This window comes from Parus major, chromosome 5, assembly GCF_001522545.3.
Source record: "Parus major isolate Abel chromosome 5, Parus_major1.1, whole genome shotgun sequence".
Taxonomy (NCBI): Eukaryota; Metazoa; Chordata; class Aves; order Passeriformes; family Paridae; genus Parus; species Parus major.
In genome coordinates, this window is record NC_031774.1 from 17,172,722 (window position 1) to 17,191,426 (window position 18,705).

Here is an 18,705-nt window from a genome sequence, read left to right on the forward strand (position 1 = left end):
AAGCTGCTCAAAGGAACTGGGTACTCACTTGATGAAAATTATTTTGAAAGGCTCTGCCAAGGCTCAGCCTAAAGATGTTGGGAGAAGAGCAAAAAGAAAGTAGTTATTTCTCTAGTCTACTTTGTTCAAAATTAATTTTTCTCTTTCCTTTCTCTAGGAAATTTGTTTCCGTTGTTTGGAATTTGTTTGGGTGGTTGTTGGGTTCTCCCTTCCCAAAGGGAATGGCAGGAAAAGAAATACACTGAAAAATGAGGAAAACATCAATTGTTTCGCCAAAGTTTTTTCTTTAAAAAAACCTAAGAAACCCATACACACCCTGGGCAGAAAGCCTGGAATCAGGTATGCATATCTAGAGCTACACTTTACTCTCTCTCTCTTTTAATTGCCTGCACTTGACTGTATCCGTTTAAGGAAACAGGAACAGATCCAGGAACCTTTGTGTTGTTTATTCAGCAGGGGATTAGCCCAGCCTGATAGCCCGGAGCTAACCTGTGCTGCCATATCTTGGATGACTTCATCATGGGATATGCCAGTTAGGACACCAAGGTACATCACAGAGACACTGATGGGTTCAAGAGCCTTCATCATTCTGAAGAGCAACTTAAAAAGGTGCTCTGCTGCAATTCACTAGTTCCCTCACCAAAGCTCATTAAAGAGGAATTTACCATCATGAACTTCTTGATCTTTGCTAAAAAAAAACTTGCCATGGGGAAAGTTGTTTGATTCGGACTCTATTGCTCTTATCACCAAGCAACATGTGAGTGGTAATGGTTTTCTTTTTCCATTTCAAGAGGTGAACAAATAAACTTGTTAAATCTGCAGTCACCCGTGCTTCCCGACTCAACAGCACAACAGAAACCACCGACTGTGCCAACAACTATCAACGTAAGAAGTCTGCAACACAGGTATCTACAGCATCCCAAAACAACATCCTTCACCCCAGAAATTGCCACAAATGCTCCATCACACCCTCGTGCTGCTCCCCAGCTTTGGCATTGCCAGCTAGTGGCATTTTGCAGCTCTCTCACGCTGGCACAGCATTGGCACAGCAAACAGTGAGGGAGAGTGTTTGCACTGGAACCTCTCCTACTAATTGGGCTTTTGGCTTTGTTGGGTTGTTTTGCTTCAGGACTGGAGAGAGAAAGCATCAGATTTTCCTCTAATAATATTTGGGCCAAGAGTTAATTCTCAGCAATTAAAAACAAAATCCAAACCACATTTTTTCCATAAACAGCTAATGGTCTTGGATCTGTCAGTGTAACTAGCACACAGCTGATTTCTCAGAAAATAAAGAGCATGCCTGCAATAAGGCATGACAAATAACAGCTAGTTTAAAAACAAGTCATTTTAGTGAATTTCTTTACTTTATAAAGGCTTACAGGTTTCCTGAAACTTTTTTTTAAAGAGACAGAACAGAGCATTACATCACATAAGGATTCATCTTATATACTGCAGCATTAGCTGAACACCACTAACACCACCTTGCTGTGAAGGTGGAGGTAGATGCTGCTTGGAGTTCAGAAAAGAGATTGTGCCTAACACCAAGTATGTTGACAACAGAATATGTGCTCTGCAGGATTGCAGGAGATACCTACAGACCAGGCAGGTAGGCAGGAGGCAAATAAACTTTATTTGCCAGCCTAGATGTGGGAAAAAGAAGATAGAAGACAGAGGACTCAGTGCTTGACATCAGATACGCCAGGTCATTTTTGAGTCAAAGTAAAAGTTGAGCACTGAGAGCCCAGGCTAAGGAGATCCCTGCTCTCTCCTACTCCTCTTTTCCAGGGATTGCTGAGGCAGGTAGGAATGCCCCATAAGGAAAACAAGATCCAAATTTAACCTGGCAATTAAAGCTCTTCAGAAAATCCAGGGCAGATCCTCAGTTCATTTAATGGAACATGAGCAGCAACTCCCTCCTGCCCCTTTAGAGAAGGGAGCACTTGCATGCAGAGCAGGTTGTATCTGAGACAACAATCAGGATTCAGCACCCTTCTGCTGGGCTCACCTTTTACTGAACATCTAAGGTGTCATCAAGCTAAAAAAGACCTCAGCTGCTGCAGCTCAGCAGGGACACATCAGGAGAAAGGTTGATGAGAAGACTTCTTTTACACCCTGCAAGCAGTGATCAGGTACGAGCCCCAGCCCTCAGGAATGCAACCACACTTGGTGTTCTGCAGACAAAAAATTCAGGCTGAAAGCAGGCACACCTCAGTCCTCTGCTGGTGGAGGGCCAGACACATTTTGTCAGTGTTCTTGTCAAAGGCAAAATTATACAGAAACAGCCTTTTGTTTAATAAATGGATAAAATATTCTAAAGGATACACAAAACTTCAAATGCTAGAATTTAGGGGTTGTGAAGTTGCCTGTGTTGCCAATTCCTAAATGCCAAAGATGGTGAAAAATTTTCCTTCTTTAAGAAAAGGATCCAGGAGCCTCAGATTAAGCTGGTGATGGCATCTGCACATCAAACAGGAGGAAGCACTTCTCTACAAATCCTTCAAGTGTGTCATCTCACTGACATGAGATGCTGAGAATGTCACTGGCATTCATGGAGCTGCAGAAGTAGCTGTTTTATTCTGCTCTGTCTATTACAAAAGGACTATTACAAAAAATAGCTGCTTTGGTGCAAATTTTCTTTTCCACAAATAGCAAAAAGAGTGTCCTAGGAGTGGATCATCCCATTTTTATGCTGGGAAGATAAGGAAATCTGCCATTAGCTGCTGCAGGAGACACAAAGCTGGTTCAGCCTGGCTGTTCCTCAGCATGAATAGAGGCTGCTCTCTCATCTGCAGAAACCCCTCTCAAAGAGCATGGAATCTTCGACCAAAAGGCAGAGCATTTGCTACATTTTCACCAGCAAAAAGTCTAATGAACTTCATACTCCAACAGCGAGAGAGAGGCCAGGCTTCTCCCCACAACTGTCATGGCCATCATGGGTACAGAAATCCACTCGGTTCTTCCTTTGAGTCCTCAGATTCTAGCTGCCTATATCATACCAGAACAAAGATTTTCCTTTCCCATAAGAAGCTGAATCTCTCCATGACAGCCTCACACCTGGTCTGACCACAGCAGGATCCCTCCTGGGCTGCTGTTATGTATGCACACTCACCCAGCAGAGTCACTGCTTAAGTCAGTCACCGTCTCTAGGCTTCTTTTGAGTACTTTTCACCCCTGTTGTAAGAGGGAAAAGCATCTGGTGTTGCTTCATGAAGGATGAACTTTCTGCCATCCAGCCTCAGGATGCTGAGCAAGAAAAGTGTTCATGGCTTCCTCCAGGTGATTCCCAATCTTGTTTTGCCACTTCTTCATTATATTTCCCAACAGCCACCCACTGACTTGAGCACAAGTCCCTCCTGGCCAGCTGCAAGTTTTCCTCAGCCACTTCACTGCCCTCTCGGTACAAAGACCAAAAATCCTGTGACAATGCCATCTCACCTGGAGTAGCAAGGTGTGAGCTCAGAGAAGTGCGCAAGAGCCTCACCTTTGTTGATCAAGATCCTTTGTCTTGAAATCAGCCTCGCACAAACAAAAATTCAAAGGCTTATGTTGTCCTCAGATTGCTCCCCCAGCATGCACAGGGCACAGATAAAATATCAAACCACAACATCAGATTGCCCAATCCTTTTCTCCTTTCAAAGGAAAAACTTCTTTTTAGTAAAACATTCACATTGTTTACTGAATACATGTGGTAACCAGCAATTTCTTCTCCAGCTAAGACAGCAAGTTCTCTGCAGCACCTAAAACCTCCTTACCCAAAGGCTGGATACAACTGCTGGGGAGATGCAAGAAATTCAAGCCTATTTTCCTCATTCCAAGAAGTTCTCCTCCAATATTTTGAGAACTGGGCACCACTATCTCACCGCCATAATATTTTCTAGGCTACATGTTAGGGATGGGATCAGCAGGAAAAGCTTTACCTCACTGTTCTGAACTTGCAGGATGCACTTAAACTAAAAAAGGTTTGTAAACATTAACGAGTAGGAATGAGTATGGACAGGATTTCTGGGCACCACAGCTCCCTGTGCAAGTATCTCTCTGGCTGATGCTGTATTGGTTTTGCCCAGGAGGGATGCATGGACAGTTTGACCTTTCTGCAAATGTTGTTAAAACAACAAACAGAGCAGAGGCAGGTGGGTGAAGCCAATTTCCAGGAAGATGGTTAACCCATTCTCTGCCTCTCAGAGAGGAAAATTACCCTTTGCATAGGTGTGTGACACTTGGTTACCTCTCACCTGTTGATCTACCTGCCAAGAGTGAGTATAAAGGTAAAAATCCACTCCTTCCTGTGAGCTCAGGAGCTGTTGGCTATGCTGTGCAAAACACCTTTCTTGAAATACCAGTGTAACCTATGTGCTGGAAAAGGGTGAAGTCCATGCCCTGAGTAGACACCTTTTGGCTGTCAGACCATTGAGGGGAGCACAGGTAGAGTCTTGAACCCAAATACCACCACCCCCCATCCCAAAAGAAGAAAGGATCAATCTGAATGTACAAGAATCCCAGGATCTAGTACAAGGTATCAGAAATATCCTCTCCTTTTCTCACTCAGAAGGGACAATCACAACAAAATACAAAAAAAACTCAGACTTCTACAAGACAAAAAACTAGAGAACACAAGCCTTGAGCTTCTCCTCCACAAAGCAGGATAACACATGAAGGGCACCTGTTCCTGGCATACCAGGCCCAGCTCAGCACAAAGAACAATCAAAGCAAGCAACAGCATTTGAAGCAAAGATGGAAGCAGACGCCATTTGAGAGGTGCTTTGGTTCAGCATGTACAGCTGATCTAGGAAAAATAAAATCACTGCAGGCTTGGGGGGATATTCCTCTCTTTGACATAAGCCGTCACTGAGTCAGAAGCCCACAGCAGGAACAATGACGTGGGATTACAAAAAAGGGTGGAGTGGAATAGGGGAATAGCTATGTTTATGAGAGATAGCGGAAAATTTCCTGTCAAATACTTCTAAAGAAAAATTTATAGCTGTCTTCAGAAAGCATGCAGCAGAAAAACCTTAGTGGCTTTTTTTTTTTTAAAAAAAAAAAAAAAGAAATGGATGTCTTGAGCTGATCTCATTAAAAACTATCTCGCACATTCTAATATTCATCTATTACTCCAAATCAGCAGATTCCCAAATCAGTAAGTAACTAGAATCAGCTAAGCATCTTGCAGAACCACATCAGAACTGAGAGCAAGTTTCTTCAATGCAACATTTGCAAAGACCTTGAGTAATCCAAACTGAAGCATTAATTAATTAAGCACCCCCAGCTCTTGAAAACCAATCAATAATTTTTCCTTCCTCTGTCATGGGAATAACAACTGGTTTTTGCAGTGATATACAATGCCACTGCACTCAGTGAGCTCCACTCTGCTGCTTTAAAGCAAAAGCAGGAAGTCAGAACAGAAAATTCCTAGGGAGAAACTCTGCTGAGACACAGCAACTCACAAACTCGTCCAGACTTCCTGCTAAAATAATACTTTGCCCAAATGAGAGACATTCTTCCCTTCCCTCCACCCCATTTTGTCCCTGTGCAGGTGTCCCCCAATACCTGGAGCAGCAGGGGAGTGTTGCTCCCCTTCCCTGGAAGCAGCAGTATATTCCACAGCAGAAAGCTAGCGGGGAAGGAACACCGCCACTGTAAATAGAGGATCAGAGCCGGTCCAAGCCAGGAGGTGTGGTCTGCACTGCTCCCTACGCATCTCAGCCCTTTTCCAACACAGCCTAGTAGCCCTCAGCTCAGAAGGCAGCACAAAAAAAACACCTACCTTTGAGTTTCCAAGGTAAATTCCTTGTAATTCTGCCTTGCACACAGCTGTGAGGGAGAAGGGCTTGTTTCTGAGCTGCCTTAGGCAAGAGGGGAAAAAGGGGTAAGAAAGCAGATGATCCCTCACCTCACATTGAACTTCTCTTCCCTGAGAAACTCGAGTTGTGCTTGTACTTAGCTTGCTGCCTTGCCCCCAACCAACTTCCACCAGGCAAAGGCTGGAAACTACCTCTGTGAATCCTGCCTCAAGTTTAACTCCAGTTTTACAAGGCTGGCAACCTGTTTCATAAAGAGAAGCACAGAGGACTCAGGAAAAGAGACAAGCAAAGCATAAAATGACATGGCAAGAAGCCCGTTTCCAAAGCATCATAAACTACACACCAGGGGTGGGTGCACATCCCAGGACTGTCTCACTAAAGCAGCCAGAAATGCCACCCTCTATCCCTTCACTGACCAGAGCACCACCCTATCCCACAGCATCCCCAAAAGGAGGCAAAGCCATCCCTGCCTCCTGCCAGCTGGAGATGCTGATGAGGATTTGTCGCTCAGTGGCAACTGAGTCTCCAGGCAACACCAAGATGCTCTCAGCTGTGTCAGCTCCTACTCATTAAGCCTGAGGTCTTCTCAGGAAAGGTAACAAAGGAAAGAAAAAAAGTGTTGAGACCCTGGCAGGCTGGCTCTTTACCACCTTGTAAGGTTTTGTGCCCTTTTCTCACCCCTACCCCAAATGCCTCTTTTTCTCAGGAAACAAGTTTTGCCATACAAATCACAAGCAGGCAAGGCTACCCTCTACAGAGGAGAAAACCCCCCTCTTCCACCAAATTTCCACTGAGAAGACTCCAGCTGGTGTCTAAACAGCAGAGACCTCATCAATCTGCAAAGAGAGGAGCTCCAAACAGCCCCATTCTCTCAGCAACAAGCAAATGGGATCTGCAGAAGGCAAAGGCAGGTCCTTCCCTATTATTTTAAGATGGTTATTTCAAAACCCAGACTAAAAAATCGCCATGAAGCCTACTACAGACAATCACAACTGTCTTTACTAGAGGTTTAACAGGGCCAGAGAACTCCCCTGAGCCATCTTGGAGGTCTCTGTGCTGGCAGAGGGCATAATCATCTTTCCATTCCTCACAGGCTCAGCTTTGCCTCAGCTTCAGGACCCCAAATCCCCTGGGACAGGCTCTAACAGTGCAGCTGTGGCAAATAAAACAATAAAACCAACAAACCCATACCAAGTGAGGTATCTGCCTCCAAGGAGGAGGCTTTACTCACCATTTTGTTCACCATTGCTGCAGAAGTCTTGCTTGACACTGACCCATGGTCTTGGCTGGGATGCTGCTAGAACAGCACAAAAAAGGCAGCAAACTGCTTCCTTGCACCCTGTCCTGTCTCCAATCTCCCTCTGGGGTTCTTTATAAAGCTTCTCCTAGTACTGACCACAACAAAAAAGCTTATAAAACAAACAAAAATAATCCCAACACTCCACACTTTGGAGGCACATTAATGATTCCTTAGCGTTACACGGATAAAGGTCAGGAAATACAAAAAGTTGGGGTTCCCATAATAATGCTAATTCAGCCACACTGCACATCCTGTGTATTTAGTGGTACACACTGAAAAGGAAAAGGCTTCATCTACCACTGCTTAAAAGGTTTTTGATTTAGTAAAGACACTTGAATACCACCCCCCACATGCAACATTTATTGTTCAGAGCAGTGGATTTTCAGATCGAATTGGATTAAGCCAATCTCAGCATCACTCCAGCTCCCCATATCTAGGGCAACAGCATAAGAGCTCTCAAGCATGATTACAGACTGAACATTATTTGCCCAACCTGAATGGAAGAAAGGGATCCAGGCATCAGAGTGGCTTGAGTCACCAAATCGCACTCACACAGATTCTGCACTGGGATGCAGCAGGGACTTGGTAAGGAGAGAGGGGAGACAATAACCAACAAAGCCCCCACACTCATAACCAGCAGGTGTTAATCCATTTCTATAAACACTCATTTATTTGATGCTGACAGCTTGAAATATCCTGCCAGGTATCCCACCTCACAGGTCTGGGAACTGGTGAACTACAGCCACACTGACCTTTCCCCGGCACAAATCCGTGTATTGCTCTGCTCTCCCAGCTCCTGAGGACTCATCTCCGTGCTCTGCATAAAGCCCACACCACTCTTCGAGAGGGAACAGCTACAAGTGGTCCATTTGCATTTAGCGGCTTCGACTGAGCAACCCGATTTGCATAGGAAGCGAAAGACTCTTTGTGCCATAGGAAATCCATTAAATCAAAGGGGTTTGAGCACCTCTACTGGAACAGAGGTTTACCCCTCTGGCTACACTTCTGGGAGAAAGAAAAGCAGATCAGGCATCTTGCAAACTCCTTAAAGAGGCAAAGAGGATAAGGAAGAAGAAAGGCAGCTCTCAAGCACAGGAGCAAAGTGTGCAACAGAAGAAACATGGACACTTGTGGGGGTGCCCACATGTCCTTTCCCCCTCCAGGATACCTGAACTTTTTTCCTAGTTCCCATGATCTCAGACAGAAGGACACAGTTCAGGACAACAGATATCTCAGAACTTCAGAAACCAAAGGAGAAGAGAGAGACACTGCTGTTAGAGAGGTTCTCAGCTGTGCTGGACACCAGATCAGCCACACAGCCCTGCTCGGAGGGCACCAAGCTGATGGAGTTGCCACAGAGCAACATCCACACCAGAGCCTGCACAGGACACAGCAGATGTGTCTGCCCACAGGGTTACTGGGTGGCTGTTCCTTCACTCACACTCCTCAGGCCCTTGCACTCACCTTCCCTGTTGGGCTCCACCATCAAGTCTCCGTGTTTTAAAGAGGCTTTGCCACCCTCCCCACAGCTGAAGAGCCTGGCTATTCCTCTGAGCTGCACAAATTCCAGTCAGCATCTAGCCACACCTGCCAATGGTAACAAGGTTTTGGTCGTGCTTTATCTTATCTAAGCAATGATGACGCTTGTCTTTCTTCTTGGGCAAAGCTCAGTAGCTCAGCACCTGCCGAGGAGGAGAGCTGGGCAGGGGCCAGGAGCTTCAGGCTGCAGCAATTCACTCCAGAGCAGGATGGCTCTGCTGGCCTGCCTGTCCCACCCCACAAAAAATGGGCATTTGGCCCACAAACTAGGGCTGTGGGGAAAAAAAAAAAAAGGCTCAGCAATATGTACAATTCTCGTCCCACTTTCAGCTCAGGTTCTGGCATAGGCACACGGCTCGCCTCCCCTAGACACAATATAGCCCCACTAGCCCTTGCCAGGAGACAAAGCAGTGCTTTTCAGGGAGGCAGAAGTCTTGTCTGGAGATAAAACTTCAACATCTGTCATGCTGTCAACCTATCAGTCACCTACAGCTTCAGTTCCCAGCTGGAGATGAGCTTGGTTTCCTCATCTTCATTTTCTAGAGGGGAGAAGAAACTGAGGCAGATAAAAGCATTACTCTTGCTCACAGATGCTATGCTGAACAAAATGGAGAGGAATTTAGTTACTGTAACAGTGAGAGCCACCAAGTTGCTGTAGGATGTGTTAAATCTCCTCCCTGCACTTGAACCTCTGCCCAGCTCCCACCATGCTCAGCCAAGGGTTTATAGCTAACCTGCAAGTTTGCTGTCTCCTTTTCCAGAGGCTTGACTCACCTAGCTATACCGAAATATAGCTTAATTTTTCCCAAAAGGTTTGCTTTCCATAGCCTAAAAGACATATTTAGGCATTCCACAATTTTATTTTTAACAGCACACAGCTATTCCTCCAAAGGACTGCAGATATCCTGCATGGTATTCATTGGAAGAGCTTGAAGTAGGAAGCAATAAACAGGTAGATATGTTACCTTTATTGCACAGTTACAATAATTAGGCTTTTTTCAAGCCTTCACTACACTGCTTTACTTTCATCCAGCACATGTACTAAAAGCTTATTCTTTCAAAAAGCTGTAGGGTAGGTCTTCAGAGCTTTCCCCTTATTCATGGTCTCATCTCTCCAGACACACAAGTTGCTCAGCCCATAATAGATGACCTGCTGTGAGCAGGGACACCTTTACATCTGCCAGGATTGTACCAACAGCACAATCTGAAGCCAGCCCCAAGCCCACGCAGTGCTGGATCACCACAGCAAATCTCAGGAGATTCACAGCTCCCAGGCACATCTTCAGAGCTCTCCTGCCATCCCCAGAACATCACAAGCCTTTCCTGCAGGGCTTTCAGGTTTGTGTACAGCTCAGACACCCTGCTGAACCAGGCAGTCCCTTCCACATATACGGGGCAGTAACTGGTGCAGAACAGTGATACAAAGTCTCATACCAGCAGAGATTGAAGGCACAGAAGCAGAGGCAAGAGCTCCTCCTTCAGATGTCGTCTCTTCTAAATTAACCGCAATTGCACACTTCACTGGATAGAAAGCAGGGATGTTACAAGCCTCCTTGCTCTCACTCTTTTTACTTGACAGATTTTCCTCCAGTTATGCCAAGCATAGAAGAACACCGTACCCTTCCAAAGTGTTGCACCATATCTCATTTCCTCCAAAACAAACCCATGATTAGATTAAAGCCATAGTCTCTGAGAGCACAAGACTGTATTTGTTTCTGCTTTAGTGCTCTGTCACACAAGGTTAAGAGAAAAACATTTGGTTAAGAAGTCCACAGGGTTTCCCAGCCATATTACTCCAATCCTGAACTGAGCACAGGAAAGCCCAGAATGGCTCCAGCCTTCATTTTAAAGTCCACAGTACCACAACACACCTCTACTTTGGGTGTTCTCTCCCAAAGCTCACAATACTTGTTATTCCTTTTGAGGCACTTAGGTCCTGCAGTCAGGTGAAATACTGAGATTCGAGCATTCCTGGCAGCTTATATAGACGTGCAGAAATCTCCAAGAGAATCAGAAATCAGCAGGAAAAAGCAAATTAAGAACATTATTTAAAAGAAAAACAAGAAATTATGTAATTTTGTGGTTTGGGGTTTTTTAAATGTGTGGCTGGTGGTTATTTAAAAGCTTAGGGTTGGAAAACCTTTTGATCCTATGGCTGGAGGGGAGCACATGGTACTCCTTGCCACAGCAGAAGCCCATAGGAATACTTAGTAGATACTAAGTAGATCCACCCTGGTGCTCCTTGCACAGCTGCAGAGGTCAGGTTTGTTTAGCAAAATATGCATTAAAGCCATGTGGAGAGAAATTCTTCTCAGCCTCAGGCAAGAAATTAAAGGCTTGGGGTGCAGGAAGAGGAGAACATTGCTAGGAAAATATTAAGCGGGTCAGTCAGTACCTCCCTTTCAAGCTGCTGGGCTATGGGTACCTGTAAAGATACACAGTGACAAGGGACAGAAGCTCTTACTCATTGTTGCAATTCTCCTGTTCTGCTAGGAGAACAACCACAAGAGATTCACACCTGCAGAGTAAACCAAGTATTTCCACCTCAGACTTCACGCAAAGCGACAAGCAAGCCAAGGAACCTGGCAGGAAGGAGGGAGATGCTGCTCCACTCAGTGGAAGATGACACATTTACTACAGCTGAAGTTTCTCGTCACTGTACTTAAATCCAAGATGAGCTCCTGCAAGCAGGGGAGGAGAGCAGGGAGAATTCAGTCCCCAGAGCAGCCTTAGGAAATCAAAAAAGATTTAGAGAGCAAGTAGCTGCATTATGGAAACCAAACCTCATTTGCCGCATGTAGGGATCGATTTCCTTAAAGCTCTCTGACCATGAAGAGCATTGTGCATGGAGCTGAGCCCATGTGATTTCTGTTGCTGTCAATTGTCCTCATCCCAACAGTTCATTTTCTGAAGCTGCCTGGCAAAGTCACGAGGAGCAGCAGTTCCCCAGCACTGTCTGTGTGCTGCTAAAGACAGCCCCACGTGGAGTCCTCCCTTGCAGCACCATCTTCAGGTCAGTAGACAGGAGGCTGTCGATTCATCAGATACATCAAACTGGGGTGTGGGGGAGAAATTTTCCTGTCTGATGGTAACAAAACAACCAAGCAGACTTTCCAAATGGATAGTTCACACTCCCCACTATAGCTTGCCGCAGGAAGCTAAGAGAAGAATCTCTTGGCTCCAGGGAATGAGAATATTTTTTGCCCAGCAAGGTAGCTTCAAAGACATTTTATACCATCTTATGAAGGATTCTAAAATTTTATCTCAGGCTTCACATCACTCTCTGTGGAGCACAGTGTCCTGGAAAGGAGAGGATTCTTCCACCCCAGCTCACTGCAGCTTTTCAGAACCTCCTCTAGACCACCTGAAGCAATTATCTGCTTGATCAAGAAAAGCAATTTCCATAGCCCTCAGGAGATATAAGTGTGTGTATATATATTTATCTATATATAGCTAGTTAGATGATCCTCAGAAATAGATGTTCCTCTAGAACATGAAAAATAAGATACAGTGGCCCCTGAGCCTGCATAAAGGCAAAGCTAGAAATTAAGGTTTTCTGAGCCCTCTTTGATGCAGACCAACCATCAGAATAAGCAAGAACTCAACAGGTCACAACTAAACAAACAAGCTGTATTTGGATTATCCTGCCTCCTCAGGATATTCCTGAGCACAGCCATCTCCCTGTGTCTGAGGCTGACCTCTTTTCCCCTCAGCTGTTTTCAGGAAGTCCTACAGGAAGGACTTAGGTTCAACACACAAGTTCACCGAAGTGCATCCCCTAAGTGAGAGATATTAAAGAGAAAGAGGCCGCAGTCTTGGGAGAGGGAAAGCTCTGGTATTTCTTTCCCTCTAGAGAAGGAGAAGCAGCACCAACACAGCTGCTGTAGGAACCTGCGGCATCTTGATATGGTGCAGTGTCATCTGCACCTAGACCACGACAAGAAAGAATATTCCCTAAACAAAGGAAAAAGGAAGAGAGAAAATAACAAGGTCTCTACTCAGGTTCAAGAAGAAAGACCAAAGTTCCATGACCGCATATCAAAGGAGCCTGCAGACTTCACAGAGACAGGGGAGAGAAAGCGAAAGGGGCAGCAGCTCCCTGTCCCGGACCCCGCAGGGCAGCGCTCCCCATCCCGTGGCGCGGCCGCAGCTACGCCTCAGGAGCGCTGTGTGCGGGAGGAGACAGCATCGCACAGGAGCGCGGATACTCCGCATCCGTCTGTCACCAGCGAAGGATCTTCGGCAGCTGGGGACGGGCCAGGTGTGTGGCTGCGGCCCGGCGAGGAGCCCACAGCACGCAGGGCCCCCAGCCCTCCGCCGGCCTCTCCCCACAGCCGCGGGGGCGGCCGGCGGGGCGAGGGAGCCGCCGGGGCCCTTCGCTGGGGCAGCCGCTCCCCGACACCTCGGCGGCGGGAGCCGGCAGCTGCCCCGGGGAGGGGATCGGCCCCGGAGCACCGCACCCTCACCCCGCTGCCGCCCCGGACCCCCCTCACGGCGCTTACCTGGCCCGGCGGGGCGGGAGCGAGCGGCACCTGCGGCCGCCCTGGCAGGAGCGGAGCCGCCGCTGGCGCCGGGGCGGCCCCGGCCGGAAATGAGCGGGGCCGCGGGCGGCAGGGCCGGGCCGGGCCGGGCCCGCCGGGCGGGCGGCAGCGGGAGCCGGGCCCCTCGGGAGAAGCAGCTCTACCCCCAGCACTAGCACCCCTGAGGGGCAGGAGAGGCGCGCACCCAGCCCCGCTCACAGCCACTCCCCCGGCAGAGCCGCAGGCAGCGCCCGGGCGGCTTTATGGAAAAAGGATTCATTTCACTGATTAACGGCACCGGGCCGGGGGTTCTGTTGTTTTGCAGTCATTAGAGGTTAAGAAAGCTGTTTGCTTTACCAGCTGCAGCCTAGAATGCTAATTACAGCACTTGTCCCCGTCACGTGACAGCGCATAACGAAGTCTCTTCCTAAAGTTTCCGGCTGTCAAAAGCCTGGACAAGGAGGAGCCCGGGCCCTGTGGCGCCCGCCAGACCCGCGCAGCTCCAAGGCGCAGCCTGTGAGAGGCTCCTGGCCCTGCTCCGGGCCATCCCAGCCGCGGCTCCAGGGCAGCCCTGCCTACATCCCTGGGCTGGCAAAGGAAAACCCCCGGCATTCCCCCAGCCCAAGGGCCGGTGGTTTCCGTGCGCTCCGGCTGGAGAGTAACCGGGGCAGTAACCTCGGTATCTGTCCTAACAGGCAGACACACAAGAGCCAGTACCGTCTATTTCACCAGCAAGGACTCTCTAGAAAGAGGAGTTAGTTTCCTCAAGAGGTGGCCCTGTAATGGAGAAGTTTTAAATTTGTGAATAACTTTTTACTAACCCTTCCACAACTGACAAACACCTGCTATTCCCACAAGAGCGTGCTTAATTCCTCCTGGAAACCCGGGTGTGCCACAAAGCTCCAATAAACAGAGGCTAACAGCACTTAGGGTATTTAGGCTTGAGTAAATCCGACCTTGACCAAAATGCACCCATTTTCCACCTCTAGATCAATGCCCCTTCAGTTGTGTACTGATAAATGTTGACCCTGAGAGGAACTTGAATGGGCTTAGGCCTAGCAAAACAAATCCACATCATACAGCACATCCAAAAAATATTTAATAAACCTTTAAACGGCAAAAGAAGCAGCCTACCAGAGCCAGGTAAATATACTGAGAAAGTTTTTATTAGAAGATATATTTCTGCCAAAATAAATAGTTACATTTTCTTCAGCAAAACATTAGAAAATAGAAACAGGAGGGAAAAAAAAAAGCATAAACAATTTAATACTGAACTTTTAAAGTGACTGTGAACACTACTTAGTGACATTGCTATGTAAATATATAACTTGTGTATGCTATTGCTGGTCTAGTTGCTGCTCTGACACCAGTAATTTCCACAGGACCTCCACATACGTTGTGTGCTTAAGGGTCTTCTAAAACTCAGTGGCAGCAGTGGAGTCCCAGGACACACAAAGCTCAAAGAGCTGCTTTGGATGCTGTTTTCAAGAACAAGAGAAAACCCCAGAAGTGAGAGGTATTTATTTCAAAGTTACATTTCCAAGTCTTCTGTTTGTAACTAGAGTTTCATCCTCCCTGTGAAGGAGAGCTGATGTGGATCCACAGAGTGAGATGGATGCAGTTAGGTGCTGTCCTAGTGGAGCTGCCTGCAGGTTGGAAAAGGAACAATGTCCCAGCAGCAGACAAGGGGAAGGAGGGAGAGGAGAGGGGAGTGAGTCCTGCTGCACTCAGAAAGGCAGACACCAGGAGGACAGGAGGCACAGCATGTGTTTGGCACAAACAAGCTGGCTGACATGGCAGCCAGGTGAGCTGGTCCATTCTCTCACTGAGTTAAGAAGACAAGATCAAAGCTTGAGAAAACTGTTGGCAAGGCCCTCGGACTTTGGCAGCCCTGCTACCCACCCCAACCAGCATGTGTTTAGTAGAAATGGACCCCCCCTAAAGGAATAAACACACACAGAGTTTCAGGTATTTCTCCCACAACCACTTTGGTGAAAGTGAGAGCTCTTTTCTCCAAGGAAGTAGTGAATTATTTGATAATTTTTATAAATTAATAAAACCACTGGGAAATATAGAAGTACTAGGAACACCCCAGTGCCAGCAGACAGCAGATTCTCTTTTATCCTCTGGTCTGAGTGTTGCAGGTACACAGCCATCCAAGAAGTCATGAGAAAAAGAAAACATTTCCTAGGTCCTATACATAGTGGTCAGTATTTTCTCCTAGCCCTTGAAAATCAGCTTGCAACAATTAGCAGTAGGGCAGGCAGCAAACCAAACCAATTGCACTACACACTAATTGTGGGTTCCAGAGCATGCCATAGGCATGGACTGTTGTACACAAAACAACTCTACAGTGTTGTACAGGTTAGGGGCTGGTTAGATGCATAAGGTCACCATTAGCCTTGTTACAAGCAGCAAATAATAACACAGGAAGGAGAAAAAAAAGTAGATTCCTGAATGCACAGACCCTTTATGTGAAACAGTGGAAATGGCAAGGGTTGGGACTCCTGGAGCGCAGGAATCCAGCAAATGCTGTAAGGACTGTTGGACATGGATACAAGATGAATTTTTGTCCAGGAACAGGAATTTTTGTCTCACTCACCATACACTGGAGAGCAGACACGCCCCTGCTGGGCTGCCCAGCCCCACATTTTGGAGAAGAAGGGACTGACAGCCACAGGTGACCTTGCTCCTACGGACTTGGCAAGTGGGGGCCCAGTGGACAGCAGTGGCTGTCCAGAAGGTAGCTTTGCATGCCATGATGTACACACAGAACAAGGGGCTGAACAGTTCCAGTGAGCACTATTACTATAAACCCTTCCATATCCAATCCAGAGCAAATCACAATGTTTCCAGAGATTTCAAAAAGAGTGGAGTCTCAACTAGACAAGGCAGCACTGCATAACAAAAAGCCACTCACAAGCTGACACAGCCCTTTTTCTACATCAGTGGGAAAGGTGATCTTCCCTAATTCCTTCATTCTTTGCAATCTGTGATGAGCAGCAAGAATTTCAAGCAAATGGGTTAAACTTTTCAAAAGGAAAATGAGGCTACTTTGAGGTATTTTTGACAGATCTGCAGTTCCTTTATCAGAGCTCAAATCTATAAAGCCAACAAGCTATCACACAATAGCCATTGTAAAACTTGGGGAATAAAAACAGGCCAAGAGTTAATACAGAGTGGTGTTTTCCCAGTATCTATTCACACCCTGCAAATTAGCATAGGAAAACCAGGAATTTCCTTGTGAAGAGTTAGACCTTTATTTTTAAAGCCAGGCTTTGATTTGTGGTTATAGTTTGATGTGTACAAAAAGTTTCTCATTGAGAAGTTAATATAAGAAATTAAACTACAGATGAGGTGAAACACAGAACAAAACTTGGGCCTTTTACCAGGCACAGCTGTTGGTCTCTTGAAATGCATGAACCAGAATCCCCAGCCCTTCTGGATCCACTGGAAGACAATGGTATCAGTCCAGTCAGCAACACACCAGTCAGTTCTGATGCAAAAGGCAAGGGATAAGGGTGCCAAGCTGTAACTTCTTAGCACACTCTATTGCCAAGAGCACTTTGTTTCATAGTTTAGTGGTTTACATAATCACTCAGTGGTTTTACCAGTCCAGGAAAAAGGGATAAAAAAAATACTTGCATCATTTTTCTCCACCCATATATTAATGAAAAAAAAAAAAAAAAAAAAAAAAAAAAGGCAGAGTCAAAAGGGCAGCAGCTTCTAAACACAAGATTTTCCTTGTGCAGTTTTGCCTCTCTCAGATGTTTTGCTTATGGATAAAATGCCTTTATTTCTTGCCACTAAATATCTCTATGTTCTTGCCAATTGCTCTGTGTGCACAGCAGATATGCATTTAGGAATCTAAGTAGCTGTGCATGTACCAGTCCCCCAGCAAGGTAGTCCAAAACAGTGGAAGAAAAGAAATCCCATACCAAACTACAAAATGAACACCTTTTCTCAGTTCCAATTTTCATCAATTCATCCTGCCCCCACTAAGTGACAGTAGCTTGTTGCTGGTTCACTTCCACTAGCATCTGGCATTTTTTTTTCTGTGGGCTTTAAACAATCACAAGATTGACTTGTTTTGTAACTGAATGTTCTATACTGATTTCAGAATCCTCCCATTTTTCTCTTCCTGTAGTGACTTCCCTGTTCCCTAACTGACTTAATTATGCAAAGCTTAAGACTAAATCTGACTGCATAAGTGCAGGCCTGCTTTGTAAAATACACAGGCCCTTGTGTTACACAGATCTAAGTTACATCCAACAAGGGCAGTGGGGTGACAATCGAAGTCACAAATTCATTCTTGCACTGGCATCTCCTGGGCAGAGGCCCACTCCATTGCCTCCCAGCTTGGCACAGCCACTGCAGGAAAGTCCTGATGCTTATCAGTCTCCACACAAACACCAAACCCATGCCTAGTGCACAACTGTGCTTGTAGGAAACAGCACCCACCCCATCACCCACATTGCTCAAGAAGATTTACTGCTTTTTCCAGTTATTAGCACAACTTCTGGGTTTATTTTCCCTTTCTAAATCTAAGGTGCAAAACAGAGTCTATTAAAAATCACTATGCCATGTATAGGCTACAAAATCAGCTTCAGATACCCTGTCCTGCTCCCCAGCAAAGACAGCATATGTTTGCTTTGGCCATTGCACACTCTTTGTGCTAGGAGAGGTAGAAGACGCCTCAAGTAGCAAGACAAGCAGCAGAAAAAGGTACCAGGAGCTGGGTTTGTCAGAGTGTGAAGACCTAAGCTAAAATCCATGCAATCCCCACAGGAAGCCATGTTTCACCCTGTGAAGAACAGGGAATTCATACTTCTCACACAAGCCACAGCCAGATCACTGCTGAGAAGGCAGTGCCTCCTTGCTCTGCAACAGACCCACTAGCTCTGGTCTTTTAAGGAGCAAGACAAAAAGGAGCCAGTTCCAAGTGGCTGCACGTGCATCAACAATCTTCACTTCTCATGCTCCCGCTAGCTGCAGAGTGGGACCTGTGAGCAACAACATGAGACAGGCAAGCTGTGATGCTTATGTAGCTCCAAGCCTAAATCCTTCTCACTCCAAAGCCTCAACAACCAAACTTTCTGACCAAAAGAGAGATAGAAGCCTCAGTTTGGCAGGAGATCCATTCTGTATCAGCCACTTGGAATTTGCCTCAATTTTACAGCCCCTTAAGGAGCAAAGTCCAACTGACCCCTGTCAGAGACAGCCACTTCCCCAGCACTTGCTGTGACACTCCACCACAAACCTCTGAAAAATAACATTCCCTGCACCATTCTCATCTTCCTACATGCACTTCATATTGCTTCAGCTGCTAAGATGATCCCGAGATAGCCTGGCTGAGCTTTTTTCAGGGCAACCTCACACCAATTCCATTCACAGAGTCAGGAACAGGACCTCAAATTCAGCATGTTTCCCTGGAAAAAAAAATCTGTCAAAATTATTTCTTTAAATAAGCTCAATCACTTAACACTCAGAGTTCAAGTCACAGCTGTTCCCTGAGGACCCCAATCAAGAAGGGAGAGACCAAGACAAC

The 18,705-nt window shown here is 46.3% G+C and overlaps 1 protein-coding gene across 8 annotated transcripts in view; it reads right to left on the reverse strand.

Moving 5' to 3' along the window:
* CRACR2B (calcium release activated channel regulator 2B) overlaps positions 1-13,216 on the reverse strand; it is a 46,245-nt gene extending 33,029 nt beyond the window's left edge. For 5 of the 8 annotated variants that reach the window (XR_004498053.1, XR_004498052.1, XM_015629996.1 and 2 more), the window contains exon 1: positions 13,140-13,216. The gene's annotated coding sequence lies outside the window, so the exon portion shown is untranslated. Of the gene's footprint in view, positions 1-28; positions 1,026-5,544; positions 5,649-5,887; positions 6,040-7,029; positions 8,808-13,139 lie in introns of those variants that run through there. The other 3 variants (XM_033515450.1, XM_015629999.3, XM_015630000.3) reach the window with 3 other exon arrangements.
* Positions 13,217-18,705: the final 5,489 nt, after the last annotated feature.